The sequence below is a fragment of the Phacochoerus africanus genome, chromosome 8 (genome assembly GCF_016906955.1).
Source record: "Phacochoerus africanus isolate WHEZ1 chromosome 8, ROS_Pafr_v1, whole genome shotgun sequence".
Taxonomy (NCBI): domain Eukaryota; kingdom Metazoa; phylum Chordata; class Mammalia; order Artiodactyla; family Suidae; genus Phacochoerus; species Phacochoerus africanus.
Genome location: NC_062551.1, coordinates 140,777,939 through 140,792,777, shown reverse-complemented (window position 1 = coordinate 140,792,777; position 14,839 = coordinate 140,777,939). Strand labels below are relative to the sequence as shown.

General features: G+C 37.4%; 1 protein-coding gene and 1 pseudogene across 1 annotated transcript in view; one reads left to right on the top strand and one right to left on the bottom strand.

Annotated features, from left to right (window-relative positions):
- NEGR1 (neuronal growth regulator 1) overlaps positions 1-14,839 on the bottom strand; it is an 873,593-nt gene that overhangs the window by 393,610 nt on the left and 465,144 nt on the right. The window lies entirely within an intron of this gene.
- Positions 13,345-14,194, top strand: LOC125131966 (sodium/potassium-transporting ATPase subunit beta-3-like; annotated as a pseudogene).

The following is a 14,839-nucleotide window of genomic DNA, read 5'->3' as shown; positions in this document are numbered from 1 at the left end:
ACAGAATATGGACATATATTAAAAGCTTAGATATTAAGATCAAATAATTTAAATGTTTAAAAAATATAGAATAACTTTATAATATGGAAGTTGGAAATGAGTGAGATATAAAACACACACGAGAATGAAAATGATCAATAAATGTAACTATATTCATTTAAAAATATTTATGCATATGTGAGCTATCGTAAAAACTTTGTGAAACCACAGATTTGTAGGAGATATTTATAATGAATGTAAACAAACAAAAGATAAGTAGCCTGAATACACAAACATTCTTAATAGTTCAATGAGTAGAAAAGAGACAAAAACAAAGAACAGACTAATAAAGAATATGAATAGCAAATTCATAAAAGGAAACTTGAATTGCCAATTAATTGACAAGAAATATAAATTCATTAATAGCTAGGGAAATTTAAATTAAAATAATTTCAAATCATAATATTGGTAAGCTTTAAAAACTAGAAAATTCCAAGATGATGAGTGTCAGAAAATAAAATACACAATGATGAAATCAGTATAAATCTACAATATTTTAATAAAGTCTTATGTGTATCAATATCGACTAACTCTAAAAAAAGTAATATGTTGAGTGCAAAAGACCACTGGTGGTGAAAGCATAGGCATATAGATTGACTGAACAGAATAGAATAACTAGAAGAAGACCTGTATAAATATATTTAACTGATCTCTGACAAAGAAGCAAAGGCAATTCAATGGAGCAAAGACAGACTAAAAAAAATTATGCTAGAATAACTGGAAAGCAGCAGGCAAAAAATGAATCTAAACAAAGACCTTACACACTTCACAAAAATTAATTCAAAGCGTTTGTAAACCTAATTGTAAAATGTAAAACAATAAAATCCCTAGAAGATAACAAAAGAGAAAACCTACGTGATCTTGGTTATGGCAATGACTTTTTAGATACAACAACAAAGGCATGATCCATGAAGGAAACAATTGATAAACTGGACTTTCTTAAAATTAAAAATGTCTGCCTTGAAAAATATATGTCAAGAGAACCAGAATACCTGCCACAGACTGCAAGAAAATATTTACATGTATCTGATAAAAGAATGTTATACAAAATATACAAAGAATTCTTAAAACTCAACAATAATAAAATAAGCAATCCAGTTTAAAAAATGGGCCAAAGACTTTAACAGACACCTCACCAAAGAAGTTATAAAGATAGTAAATAAGGATATGAAAAGATGTCCCACATTGTATGTCATTATATATCAGGGAAATGCAAATTAAAATGATAATAAAGTATCATTACATACCTATTAGAATGGTCAAAATCTGGATCACTGACAACATCAAATACTAGAGAAGATATGAAGCAAAGGGAATTTTCATACTTTGCTGATGGAAATGCAAAATGATACAGCCATTATGGAAGGTATTTGGTATTTCTTTTTTTTCTGAAACTAAACATACTCTTACAATTTGTCAGTTGTGCTCCTTGATATTTACCCAAAGGAGTAGAAGAATAGGTCCATACAAAACCCGCACCTGAATGTTTACAGTAGCTTGATTCATAATCACCAAAACTTGGAAGCAACCAAAGCGTTCTTCAGGAGGTAAACGGATAAATAAACTGTAGTACTTCCAGATAATGGAAGTATTATTTAGTGCTTAAAAGAAATGAGCTATCAAGCCACAAAAAGACCTGGAGGACACTTAAATGCATATTACTAAATGAAAGAAGCAAATCTGAAAAGGCTACACATTGTGAGTTCTCCTATATAATACTTTAGAAAAGACAGAAATATGGAGACAGTAAAGAGATAAAACTTCACCACGAGTTAAGAGGGTTGGAAGAGGGAAGACTAGGCAGAGCACAGAGGATTTGGGGACAGTGAAAATATTCTGATATTATAATGATGTATATAGGCCATTATACGTTTTTCCACACCCATAGACCAAACAACACTAAGAGTGAACCGTAATGCAAACCATGGACTTTGACTGAATATGATGCGTGAATGTATGTTCATCCATTGTGATAAATGTATTACTCTGCTGGGAGATGCTGGTTATGGAGGAGGCTACAAATATGCAAGGGAGATATATGGAGAATCTGTACCTTCCTTTCAATTTTGCTATGACCCTAAAACTGCTCTAAAAAGCCTTAATGTAAACCTTATATTTATTGATCTCATACATTTCAAAAGTAATAAATATTCACTGGGAAAAAAAGCCAGTTGGGAAAAAAATTATGCAGCATGAAATTATGATAGATACTATTTACAAAAATCCTGAAAATGCACAAAACATTCTGTAAATTATTATGGTTAAATAGAGATAATAAAATTATAAAATCATGTATAGGAAGGATACATACTAAGAACAGGTACAGCCAGGAGTTACGGAAGGGAAAGAGAAGCTGTAAATATTTAGCTTTAAATATTATTGCTATTTTATAAGTGAAGTGACACAATATAATCAAATGGTTAAATTAGTGTATTGGTATATTGGTGCTGATATATTTTAAACTATATTTTCAAATTACCAAAAAAAAAATAAAAATTTAAAGCAAATGTAGATTAAATGGGTTCTTATTTCATGAGGTGGTTATGAACCTGTTAAGTGAGATTTGATGCTTGAATGAAGTAAGTTTGGGGAAGTAAATGCTATGTAGGTTATTAGCTGTTATTACTAATAAATACTGTTCTAATGTAAATGAAACAAAAACATAATTATTAGCTGTTGTTCCTAATAAATATTAAATCTATATAAAATGAACCAAAACATTCATAAATTTCCAGTCTCATAATCGCCTCACAAATGGTTTCTTTCTCCTTTATGCTCTCCCATCTTTCTGTATGTGTTCAAACTAACCTTCCTTTCTTTCCTTTTCTTTATCTTATCCTTTTCTTTGTCTTATTTTATTTCTTTTATAATTTCTGGCTTATTGTTTTTTCATATGATTTATTCATTTTCTCTGTCTCTTTCTCTTTACATTTCTCCTTTTTCTCAACTGATTATGAATGTGATGTGCAGCAATTACACAATAAATTATCACATGGTTTTAATAAAAAATTTCTACATGTCAAATGGAAAAGGTATTTGACCCAATGGAATCACAGATGTTATGATAAAATTGAAATAGTTAAAACTGAAGCAAATATATATATATTTATATACCTAATATGTATTTATATATAAAAAAACAAGCATCAATGAAAAAACATTAATTAGCTTTTATGTTGGCCTCATTTTCAGTAATTTCTATGGTGTGTGGCAGCAAACATCAGGCCAACGGATTGAGGCAAAAGGAGTATTAAAAAAGATAAAATTTCCCTGGGAAGTTCCCAATGTGGCTCAGAGAAAAAGAATCTGACTAGCATCCATGAGGATGCAGGTTCCATCCCTGGCCTAACTCAGTGGGTTAAGGATCTGGTGTTGCCATGAGCTGTGGTGTAGTTCGCAGATGCGGCCCAGATTCCACACTGCTGTGGCTGTGGTGTAGGCTGGCAGCCACAGCTCCTATTCAACCCCTAGCCTGGGAACTTACATATGCCATGGGTGCAACCCTAAAAAAAACAAGAAGAAGACATAACTTCCCAAAACTATTGGGAAAGTGGAAGTCTACATCCTTCAGGAAGGAAGCAGTATTCCATTTAATAGTGTAATGTGAAAGAAAGAAGAGCTATAATTTCGACCAGAGCACTTTTGGGAATCATTTCAAAAGTCTCAGTCAGTCCCAAATAAATGGAATGCACACACAGGCCTCAGACAAGTCAACTTTTGATCATGAAAATCTAGCTTTTGCAGCAATGAAGATGCTAACCTTGCTTTTCTGACTCCATATTATTACAGTTCTAAATTTCAGTTGCATATGACGAGCCCAAACTCCCATCCAATCTCCTGCCCCAGGTCACCACACACACTCATACAATTTTCTACGCATGGGAATAGATGTCTTCTGTGTGTTCCCCACCCCCGCCTCAGGAGGCATTTCTGAGCCTACCCCATATTTCAGCTGGTGCTTTAGAGTCCTATTATTTACACTTCTTGGGAGATGTGGAGGGTGCTTTTGCAAAGAGGATGCTCTGCCCACATACAGTATTCTTATCAACCATGTTTTTTTGGGTTTCTTTTTTTTTTTCTTCCTCTTTAACTTTAAAGGTCATGATAGTTAAAGTTACTGCTCTTTTTCAACTCATCCAAAAACAATTTTGATTTTGTACTTTGCATCATATTTAAACAATCTAGAAAAAGAAGTGAGATTAAAAGTCAGAGGAGAGTTTTGAAATATCTGGATGCAGTATAACCTGGGATGACGAAGTTGGTTGTTTCAACACAGTGAAAAATGGCATATAATGAGTTGGAAGAATTTTTCAAAATGCATTCCAGGGTAAAAAATATTTTGTTGATTGTAAATATTGGCAAGTTGGTAAAAACCTATCATGCACAAAGCACTGTGCTCATTTAAACTAGGCAGATGTCATACTCCCCCATCATCTCCTAGTGAGCCAGGGACCAAGAAAGTACAAAGGGACATCATAAGGGGAGGAAGTACCAAATGATAAGATATCAAATGAAGTCTGGAAGAGTGGAGGAGCACTTTTGCTTAGGGGGGAGAAGAATTTTTAAAGGCCATAGGTTTTATAGAGGGGCCTGATATAGATTATTAGGGACCAAAGAGTAGGGACCATGGGTTAGTCATTTTACAAAAGGTACTTAAATTATTGGTATTCATGAAATATTTGTCAGATGGTGGAAGAAAGGATTTGTATCACTAACAAGGAAAACGGACTTCAGACAAGCCATCATTGTTTGTAGAAAGATAGATGGGATACTCAAGGAAAAGAGGAAAATATTGATTGGATATTTAGTGAAACTCTGCTTGCACTTCTTATCCATTACCTCATTTATTTCATACAGTCATGTTGTGAATTAGGAATTATTGACCTAATTATTAACTATTTAAATCTGAAAATAATTATCAATTATAAATCTCAAAACACACAGATACTAAGAGGCAAGACTGGGTCTCCTTCAGTGTTTGGTATACCAAAAATGTTACTGGCTACACAAGGATCGAAGCCAGGGAGTCATGCTAATAAGATTCGAACTTAAGATGTCCCATATGCAGTTTAAGGTCATAGACTCTGGAGTTAGGCTGCCTTGAAACCTGTTCACTATCTTTTTGACATTACACAAACAATATATCCTCAGTTTCTTCTTGTAAAATAGGGATAACTATAGAATCTACACATTACTTTTGTTTTGTTTTGCTTTGGAAGAATACAAGAGATAAGGGAGTTCCTGCAATGGCTCAGTGGTAACGAACCCAACTAGTATCCATGAGGATTCAGGCTTGTTTTTTGTTTTTTTGTTTTTTGTCTTTTTGCCTTTTCTAGGGCCGCTCTGTGGCATACGGAGGTTCCCAGGCTAGGGATCTAATTGGAGCTGTAGCTGCCAGGCTAGGCCAGAGCCATAGCAACGCAGGATCTGAGCCATATCTGCGACCCTCACCACAGCTCATGGCAATGCCAGAGCCTTCACCCACTGAGCAAGGCCAGGGATTGAACCTGCAACCTCATGGTTCCTAGTCAGATTGTTAACCTCTGAGCCATGACGGGAACTCTGAGGATTCAGGTTTGATCCCCAGCCCAGCTCTGGCGTTGCAGTGAGCTGTGGTGTAGGTTGTGGATGAGGCTCAGAACTGGTGTTGCTATGGCTGTGGTATAGACTGCCAACTGCCAACTCCAATTTGACCCCTAGCCTGGGAACTTCTATATGCTGCATGTGCTGCCCTAAAAAGAAAAAAAAAGAATACATGAGATAATATATGTACAGAACATTCCCTGGCATGAATTGTATACTTGCATTGAATAGCTTCAGCAGTCATGTTCTGGTTTTTTTTTTTTTTAAATGATTCTGAATAATATTTACATTTTTCTCAATTTATTTGTTTTTATTTCCTTCTAGTAATGTAGGAGAAAATGTCCCAATAAAATGTAGAAAGGAGAGACCCCAGCCATGATGACTAAGTCTAGCCAACTGCCCCAACCAGTTCTCCCCCATGCATCTGCTTCTGTAAGTTTGGTTCCGCAACGATTACCTTGCCTGACGTCACTCCAGTCCAACTAGCCAATCTTGGACCCGGAAGACATAGCCCATAAAAGCCTTGTGAAACCCTTCTTCCGGGCTCAGACTCTGGAGAGCGATCTCCTCTGAGCCCGCCGGCGTAATAAAACTGAGTTCTCCAACTCTCCGAGTGCTCGCTTGGTTTCTCGCCGGGTAAAAGAGCTGGTCCACTGCAGCCACAGAGCTGCTGGAGCTGGTACACTACAGCCACGGGGCTGTCGCCAGAGCTGATACGCTGCAGCGCAGGGCTGCTGGGTATCTGCCATAACAGTAACACTCTCTGGGCACTGACTCCTCTTCTGTGATCAGGTAGTCTGAGCCATAAACTTGGTCATAAATTTTCTATTTGTGCTGGTCAACTCTATGAAATTGCTTTAGAAAAAATAAACAGGACTTTATTGTGTTTAACCTGAATTTCTGTAGTATCCAATTGTAGAGTGTGTCATAATATCTCCATGCAGTCTTTCATTACATATCATTCCTTGCCATAAAAAAAAAAAGAAAGAAACTTGTGTCTTTAACATTGGTCAATCGAAGGCCAACATTAAAGGACACAAAAAGCCAAACATTCTTAACTTCCAGACCCAGGAGCTCTCTCTCCATAAAAAGAAAACAGAGCACAGCTGGGTGGGAGTGAGAGCTGAAGAGAAGCCAGCCCTTTGAAGCTAAGAGTGTATTTTTGATATTGCCACTGACTCCAGCCCATTTAGAAGGTAGAATCGGACTTGGTAAAGCAGATAGTGCCTATAGCCCAAAAATAAACAGAAACTGAAAAAAAAACAAAAACAACAACAACAAAAAACCATAGTTATTTTTTAAGAGAAAATTCATGGTGAGGAATCATCTTAAATGAGACATAAAGATGCAAAAAAGGTAATTTTTAAAAAATTAACTCCTATTAAAGTGTAAGGAAAAAAGATTATAAAAAAGAAAGATGATAAAGAAAGCTAAGACACTGGGTGGAAAATACAAAATAAAATAACATAAAAGAATAGGATGTATGATAAGTAATATTGATTGCACATTCACTATGTGCCAGACACACTTCTAAACACTTCTGCATATTAAAGAATTCCACTCTCACAATATTTATGTGAGACATTATTATTTTCATTCTGCTGATGGGAAGATGGAGGCAAGTTCATTAACTTGCTCAAATCATTTAGCAGTCTGGGAATCTAGGATTCAAACTGAGCTGATCTGACTCAAACATAATTGTTGTCTCCAAGGCTATATAGGCAGAAAAGGAAACAAAAGAGATTTATAAAACAGACCCTGAAGAGAAGAAAAGCGTATTGCACAGAGAAACCTCAGCAGCTCACAGAGCAAGTGAAACACATTGGTACTCCGCCTGCCCTCATAATCCTTTCCTGTCGTGAGACATGTTTCTACAATATTTTCTTAGCCTCTTTGCTGAAAACTCTTGTCCTGCTTTACTTTACCCCATCTTCCTGCTTGAAAAACAGTCGCAGTGCTGGTGAATGACTTAAGAACAAAGACCTAAAGGCATAAGTTATTCATAGGGTCAGCTGAATGAGGACTTAATGCATTGGTCTAGGCATGCTGGACCTGTGCAGATTGGCATGCCATTTGCACAGCATGATACTCCCCTTAAGAATAAAAGAGGAGCCCCATGGTCCCAAGGGGTTTATGAGGGGCCGTTAGCAGGATATGCATTAGCAAGGAGAACCGAGGTGCAAACCTAGGCACGCAGGGTTGCTGCAGATAGGCCTGTCTGCAGAAGCACAATGGTGATTCTCTAGATGCTATGCATAGATAGCTGACACCAAACTTCCTCAAATGCTAATGATCGTTAAATGCTTAAAGGTCAGAGTAAAACCTTAATCAGCAACCGGCTATGTGACTTTTAAAATAACTTAAAAAAAACCCTATATCCTGCACCTACAACCCCTTCTTACTTGATGTAATCCTAAAAAACACAATAAAAGCTGTGTGGTTTCTTAAGGTGGTGCTCTTGGTCCCTGAGACCTTGAGTCCCCCAGTTTCCACCTTTACTTACGATAAATGTCTCTGTATCTTGTTTTATGTTAACTTTTTTCTTTAAGTTTCACAGCACCCGTTCTTCAGCCCCATCCTGCTGAGCTGGCCTCGGCACTTTCCAACATCATCCTTCATGAGCATAGCCGTGGATACACTCAGGACAGGGATGGAAGCACAGACATCTACCAGTGGGTCTTATTACATCTATAACCTCGCTTGTAGACTGTGTGCCTCTTGAGGGTAGGGGAAAAGATCTTGCGTTGATTTACATTTTTAAACACAGGCAGGATGAGTGGTATTTTGTAGTACCACAACACACCCTCATATCCTCATATTATACCTGCAGTTAACATTAGTTTCTTTCGTCCCATGTATAGTCCTCTGTGTCCTTATGCTCTGCCTTCCTCCCTGTTGACAGAGGTGTTCCTCTGTCCCTGTGCAGGCCCAGCCCTCCACTGAGTACTAAGCCCATTCTCTCCAACTACTCAAGGGATTCATTAGAGTAATCCTCCTGTCCTCTCCTACCTCAGCCTGTATTTCACCTTTATTGGATTATTTCCATGACATGGGTTGAAATTTATGCACTTTTTTTTTTTTTAAAGGGAATTTCCATCGTGATGTCAGCGTGATTCAACTAGTATCCATGAGGATGTGGTTTCAATCACTGGCTTTGCTAAGTGGGTTAAGACTCCCACGTTGCCACGAGATATGGTGGAGGTCGCAGACATGGTTTGGATCCCGCATTGCTATGGCTGTGGCATAGGCCCACGGCTGCAGCTCTAATTCAATTCAAACCCTAGCCTGCGAACTTCCATATGCTGCAGGTGTGGCCCCAAAAAGCAAAAAAAAAAAAAAAAAAATCTTGAGCAACCTTTCCCCTCCAAATACTACACCCCTTCTATAGTAAAACTCCTCAAAATTGTGTCTATATTCATGGATATGAGTATATAATATAATGAGTCTATTATATAAGGCAGCTGCCTTAATATTCTTCCTTCTTGATTTCACTCTAATTAAACTCTCAGCACCACCATTCCTCTGCAATACCTTCTCTGTCATTATCCCACAACAATCCAGATATTGCTTAATCCTCCGGTCAGTCCTGATTCTTCATTTTACATGACCTATTATCCAACCTCTGACAGTTGCTCATTGTCCCTCTCTTAAAACCCTTTCCTCACTTTTTTCCCAGGAATATCATGCTCTCTTGGTTTTCTCATTCACTGGTCTCTCAGTCAGCTCTGCTGGTCTTTCTTGTCTCACTGGCCTCATGATGTTAGAGATGTTAGAACATCTCAGGGGGGAATCCTTGAACCTCTTTTGTGTCTACATTTCTCCTTCAGTGAAACCATAAAATTTTGTGGTTTTAGTTACCACATCAAAAGCAGGCACCCTTCCCTAGATTATGGACACAACTCTCCAGAGTTTAATTGTAGACACAGACATAACTTCCCGCTCATCATCTTCACTGGAGTGGCTAACATACACTCTACCTGAATGTATCTAATGAGAACTCTTATTGTCTTCACCACACATTCTGTACCATCAGCTTTCCTCATCTCAGTTAATGATATCTGGTGCTTCCTATTTGCTCAAACCAAAGTCCTTGAGCACATCTTAGATTCTCTCACTCTCCACATCCAATATCAACAAATCTGATTTTACCTTGAGAGCCTCCTGACTGCTCTTCCTGCTGCCATTCTTGTCCCCTACAATCAATTCTCAATGTAGCTGCCAGAATAATCCTAATAAAATAAATTAGATGGCATTGCTATTCTGCTCAAAACATTCCAAATGTTCTCTATTTGTGGTGCACTGAGTCATATTACTGGTTGAAACTCAGTGCTAAAGGTGATTCTAATGAGAGCTCAGAAAGAAAGAAGAGCTATTTAGAAAGTTTCTATCATCTCAGAGAATATATGTATATCATCATCTCGGAGAATATACATACATCATCATAAAGAGGATGCTAGTGGGAATGTGAACATTAAGGACACTTCTGGAATGGTCTCAGATGGAAATGAGGAACATGTTGCTGGAAACTGGAGGAGAGGCTATCCAGGGGCAAAGGACAAGGCTGAATAGTCATCTATTGCCTTGTGAAAGGAAGCATATGCAAGCTAAGAAACTGAATATATATCAGAGGAGATTTCAAAGCAAAGTGTTGAGGGTGCACCTAAGTTCTCCTTACTACTTAGAGTAAAATGTAAGAAGCTAGAGATGAACTGAAAGAGACCTGTTAAGCAAAAAAGGAACCTGAAATTAAAAGATTTGGAAAAATTTGTCTACCTATCTTGAAAAAAACGGAGACAATCTGTTCTTGAGGGAACACCCACAGCATACAGGTCCAGAGAGCAAGGTTCTTCCTCCTTTTTTTCAGAGTGTGAGGCCACGTTTTACAGAATCAGCCAGGCCATTAGGCCATCTCAAAGGGGACAAGGGAGAAGCCTAGGGCTGTGTGGTTCATGTTGCCATCCCACTGGAACCAGAGGGAAGAGCATCCAGAGGATTATTCTCAAGGCTTAAAATACACTAAAATTTTCCTAACTCATTTGTAGATATGCTTGATACCTGTCACTCCTTTCTTCCGTCTGATTTCTTCTGGATTCTTTTGGAATGGGAATGCTTATGCCTGTCTCACCACTGTATTTTGAAAATGTACTGCTTATCTGGTTTTACAAGTTCACAGCTGAAGAGGAATTTTGGTTCATATCTGTGGAGTTCCACCTATGCTGGATTCAGATGATATTTAGATGAGACTTTGGACTTGGAATTGATGCTGAAATGGGTTCAGATATTCAGGAAGTTGGGATGGATGAATGTATTTCACATGTGAGAAGGATATGAATTAGGGGGTGGAATAGAGGGCAGGAGGTTATGCACTGAATTCTGTCCCCACAAAATGTATATGTTTGAAGACTTAATCTCTAATGTAACTACTTGGAGATAAGGAGATATGGTTAAGCAAGGTCAAAGGGCGGGGCTGTAATCTGATAGAACTGGTGTTCTTGTAAGAAGAGGAAGAGCTCTGTCTAGAAAGAGGTACAGAAATATTGTGCACAGAGGAAAGGCAATGTGAGCACACAGCAAGAAGGCAGTTATGCACAAGTCAGGAAGAGGGTTCTCACTAGAAACCAACCCTGATGACAAATGGATCTTGGAATTCTAGCCTCCAGAATATCAGAAAACCAATGCTTGTTGTTTAAATCATCTGGTCTGTAGTATTTCACTACAGTAGCCCTAGCAAACCATCACACTCAGAGGAAAAGGTAAAGTCCTTTCAATGGTCAACAATAGCCTTTCTCTTGTTACCCTACCACTTTTCCATACCATATTCTTTCCCACTCTATTCCAGCCCCACTAGCTCCTTGCTTTCAGGAATTCCCCCGCCTCAGGAACTTGCAGTTCCATGTATCTGGAATCTTCCTTTAGATATATGCATACTTTTCTCTTGTGCTCCTTTAAAATCTTTGGTTAAGTGTCACCTAATTTTTCCGTGATATTTCTATTTATATGTCTAACCTTTTTACCTTCTCTGATAAAAGTTTGTCCACAGCACTCATACTTTCTATCATTCTATATGGATTACTGTTCCATGTTAACAGATTTGTATCAATCTTTGTCTCTGTTCAGCCCTCAGCACCTACCTCAGATTCTGTGACATAGTTGATATTCAATAAACATTTATTAAATAATTGCAATGTATTTAAATTTCCTTCTCTGATAGAGAAAATTACCACCATCTTGTATTCCTAATGCCTATAGGGTAATATCAAATATTAAATTTTTTACTGTATTAAATATAAAATAGAATTAACATAAAAAATCAAGCATCAGTCTTAAAGAGCACATGCTTGATGATTTTAAGCAGAGGAATCATGAATCTAAAATCACAGTCCTATCATTTCTATCAATTCTGATATTTATATAAACACTTCTATGTAATATTTGGAAATGTTTACTAAGGATATGACACTTACTTTAGCTTGTGTTTATTTATTCATGTGTTATAAACCTGATACTAAATAACAATCACATACCTTGTTGCCAATATCCTCAGCCACTGTGAATGTTGCAAGGTGAATTAATTAGTAAGAACAGGTGTAATGAATGTATTTCTACGAGATCTCCCGGCCATGTGGTTGGCTCCATAGCACAATATAAATAAAGTGTATATTCATAAGTAGACACCAACTAATTTAGGTTCATATGTAGAATCATAGAGACGGCATTACACTCCTTATGAGTATCACTTTCAATGATAATAATGCACTAGCGCAGTTTTGGAGATAATTGGAATGTTGTGTTTAGCTAGAGATTTCATTGCAAGCTCATTACAGTTTGCAAACAATATTTACAATTTCTCATGTTTCTTTTTGTAAAATACTTAACTACTTGGCTGCTGTAATGTATAATAGGAAGAGAACTGAAATCCATGTGCACCTGGTTTATTTAAATGACAAATTTTATTCATGTTCTCAGTAATAGGCATCAGAAAGGCAAACAGAAATTAAGTGGTTAATGAAAAAATAATGACTATAGAACATTTGCTTTTGTAATCCTTTCAAGCTCTCTTTATAGAAATAAAAATGATTGAAAAGTAATCTCAAAACAATATAAGGATTTCAGTCTATTACCTTTTATTTTTTTCTGTAATTACTTTGTGTACAAAATATCTGCCACCCTTCTACCAAGAAATTCCATTATTTCTAAAATTAGGAATATCCAATACAATAATCTCAAATTGGGAGTGGGCAATACATAATTCTAAGATATGTCATGAAAATTCATGCCGCGATAAACAAAGATATTGCTATCCCCATTTAGAGTGTGTTAGTTCCCCGGACTAAGCCTTTTAATCAGTTGTTTCATTCTGACCAAAAAGATATACTAAAGATGATATTGATATATTTAATAAAATACATTATAAAATATTCACAAATCTAACTCCAGAAGCTAAGCACCATTTGAATTAAAAAATTTTAAAGCTCTCTCTTTCATACTAAAGTTAGAATCCCTATGATTTGGGGCTTAAAATGGTCAGAGTAAAGCCATATAGTAATAAAGATTTTTAATACTGTAATGTAAGAAGTATCAAATGAATGTATGGATCGGCAGTCGGCTTGATCGCTCACGGTAGTGAGTTTTCCTCGGCCGGCAGTCCTGCCTTCCGCCGCCCTTGCTGGGCTGAGCCGCTCCAGCCGGGAAGCGCCTCCATGCTCCTTGCTGCTTCCCTCATCATCGGCACACACCATGATGAAGAAAGAGAAGAAATCCTTCAACCAGAGCATGGCTGAATGGAAGCTCTTCTACCCCGACCACTGGAGAGTTCCTGGGGCGCTCCGCCAAGAGCTGGGGTTTGATCGTGCTTTTCTACCTAGTCTTTTATGTGTTCCTGGCTGCACTCTTTGCATTCACAGTGTGGGTTATGTATGCTTCAGACCCTGAACGATGAGGTTCCAAAATATCGTGACCAGATTTCTAGTCCAGGACTTACGGTTTTTCCAAAACCAGTGTAAGTGTTGGATTATTCATTGTGTCTGATCCAGAGTCCTATAAAGGGTACATTGATGACCTTAAGAAATTTCTAAAGCCATATGACTTAGAAGAACAGAAGAATCTCACAGATTGTTCCTATGGAACATTTTTTTGAACAGAAGGGACCAGATTATGATGCATGTCGGTTTCTTCCTAACTTACTTGAAACTGCAGTGTTGTGATTGATCCCCAGTTTGGCTACTCCAGAGGAAACCCTTGTATTCTTGTGAAAATGAACAGAATAATTGGATTAAAGCCTCAAGGAGAACCAAGGATAGAATGTATTTTGAAGGGTGAAAGCACAGCAGTTCTATCAACTTATCCTCCCAACGGAAAGATAGATGTAAAATATTTTCCATATTATGGAAAAAAACTGCATAGGAACTATCTGCAGCCATTAGTTGCCGTCTGGCTCACCTTTGATGCTGGCAATGACATGAACGAAGTAACGGTTGAGTGCAAGATTGATGGATCATGCAACCTAAAAAACCAGGATGATCATGACAAGTTTTTAGGATGAGTTGCTTTCAAAATCACCGTGCATGCATAGTAAGAGTTAGGATATCTCCACAGAGTAAATGTTTTCTTGTCTGTCTTCATTTTGTATCATCTGGACCTGCCATTCCAGCATTATGAGACCACCTTGGAGAAAGGTGGAGTGGTACATGACACTGGGGTAACATCGCAATGTGCTTCCAGACCATAGTGTTCAGTGTCCTCTGAAGTAACTGCCCGTTGCCTCTGCTGCCTTTTCAACTATGTACAGTCATCAGATGGGTACTGTGAACACCTGATTCTGAACATGTAGAATGGGGGTCTTAATCCAATTTTTATGTGGTTTGATCGCCAAGTGTCTAAAGCTTCACGTGCTGTGCCATGTAAATATTTTACAGATTTAACACTGGTTAACTGTCATATTTTGATGCCAGCAAAGTTTTAGGGGATAAAATGGCACCTGACCAACATCAAATGACTTTATACCTACAAGAAAAGCAGTGTGTGGAGTTCTGTATGTGAGGAGGAAAAAGGAAAATAAAAGTGGATTTGAAAGGTTGTCAAAAACAAAAAAAAATGAATGTGTAGATCTATGCAGTGATAGAAATAATTACAACTCAAAGTCTTTTGGGGAACACCCTCCAGTCCTCCCCCTTAAAAAAAAAATACAGCAGGTGTTTTTCTAACCACAACTATAGCT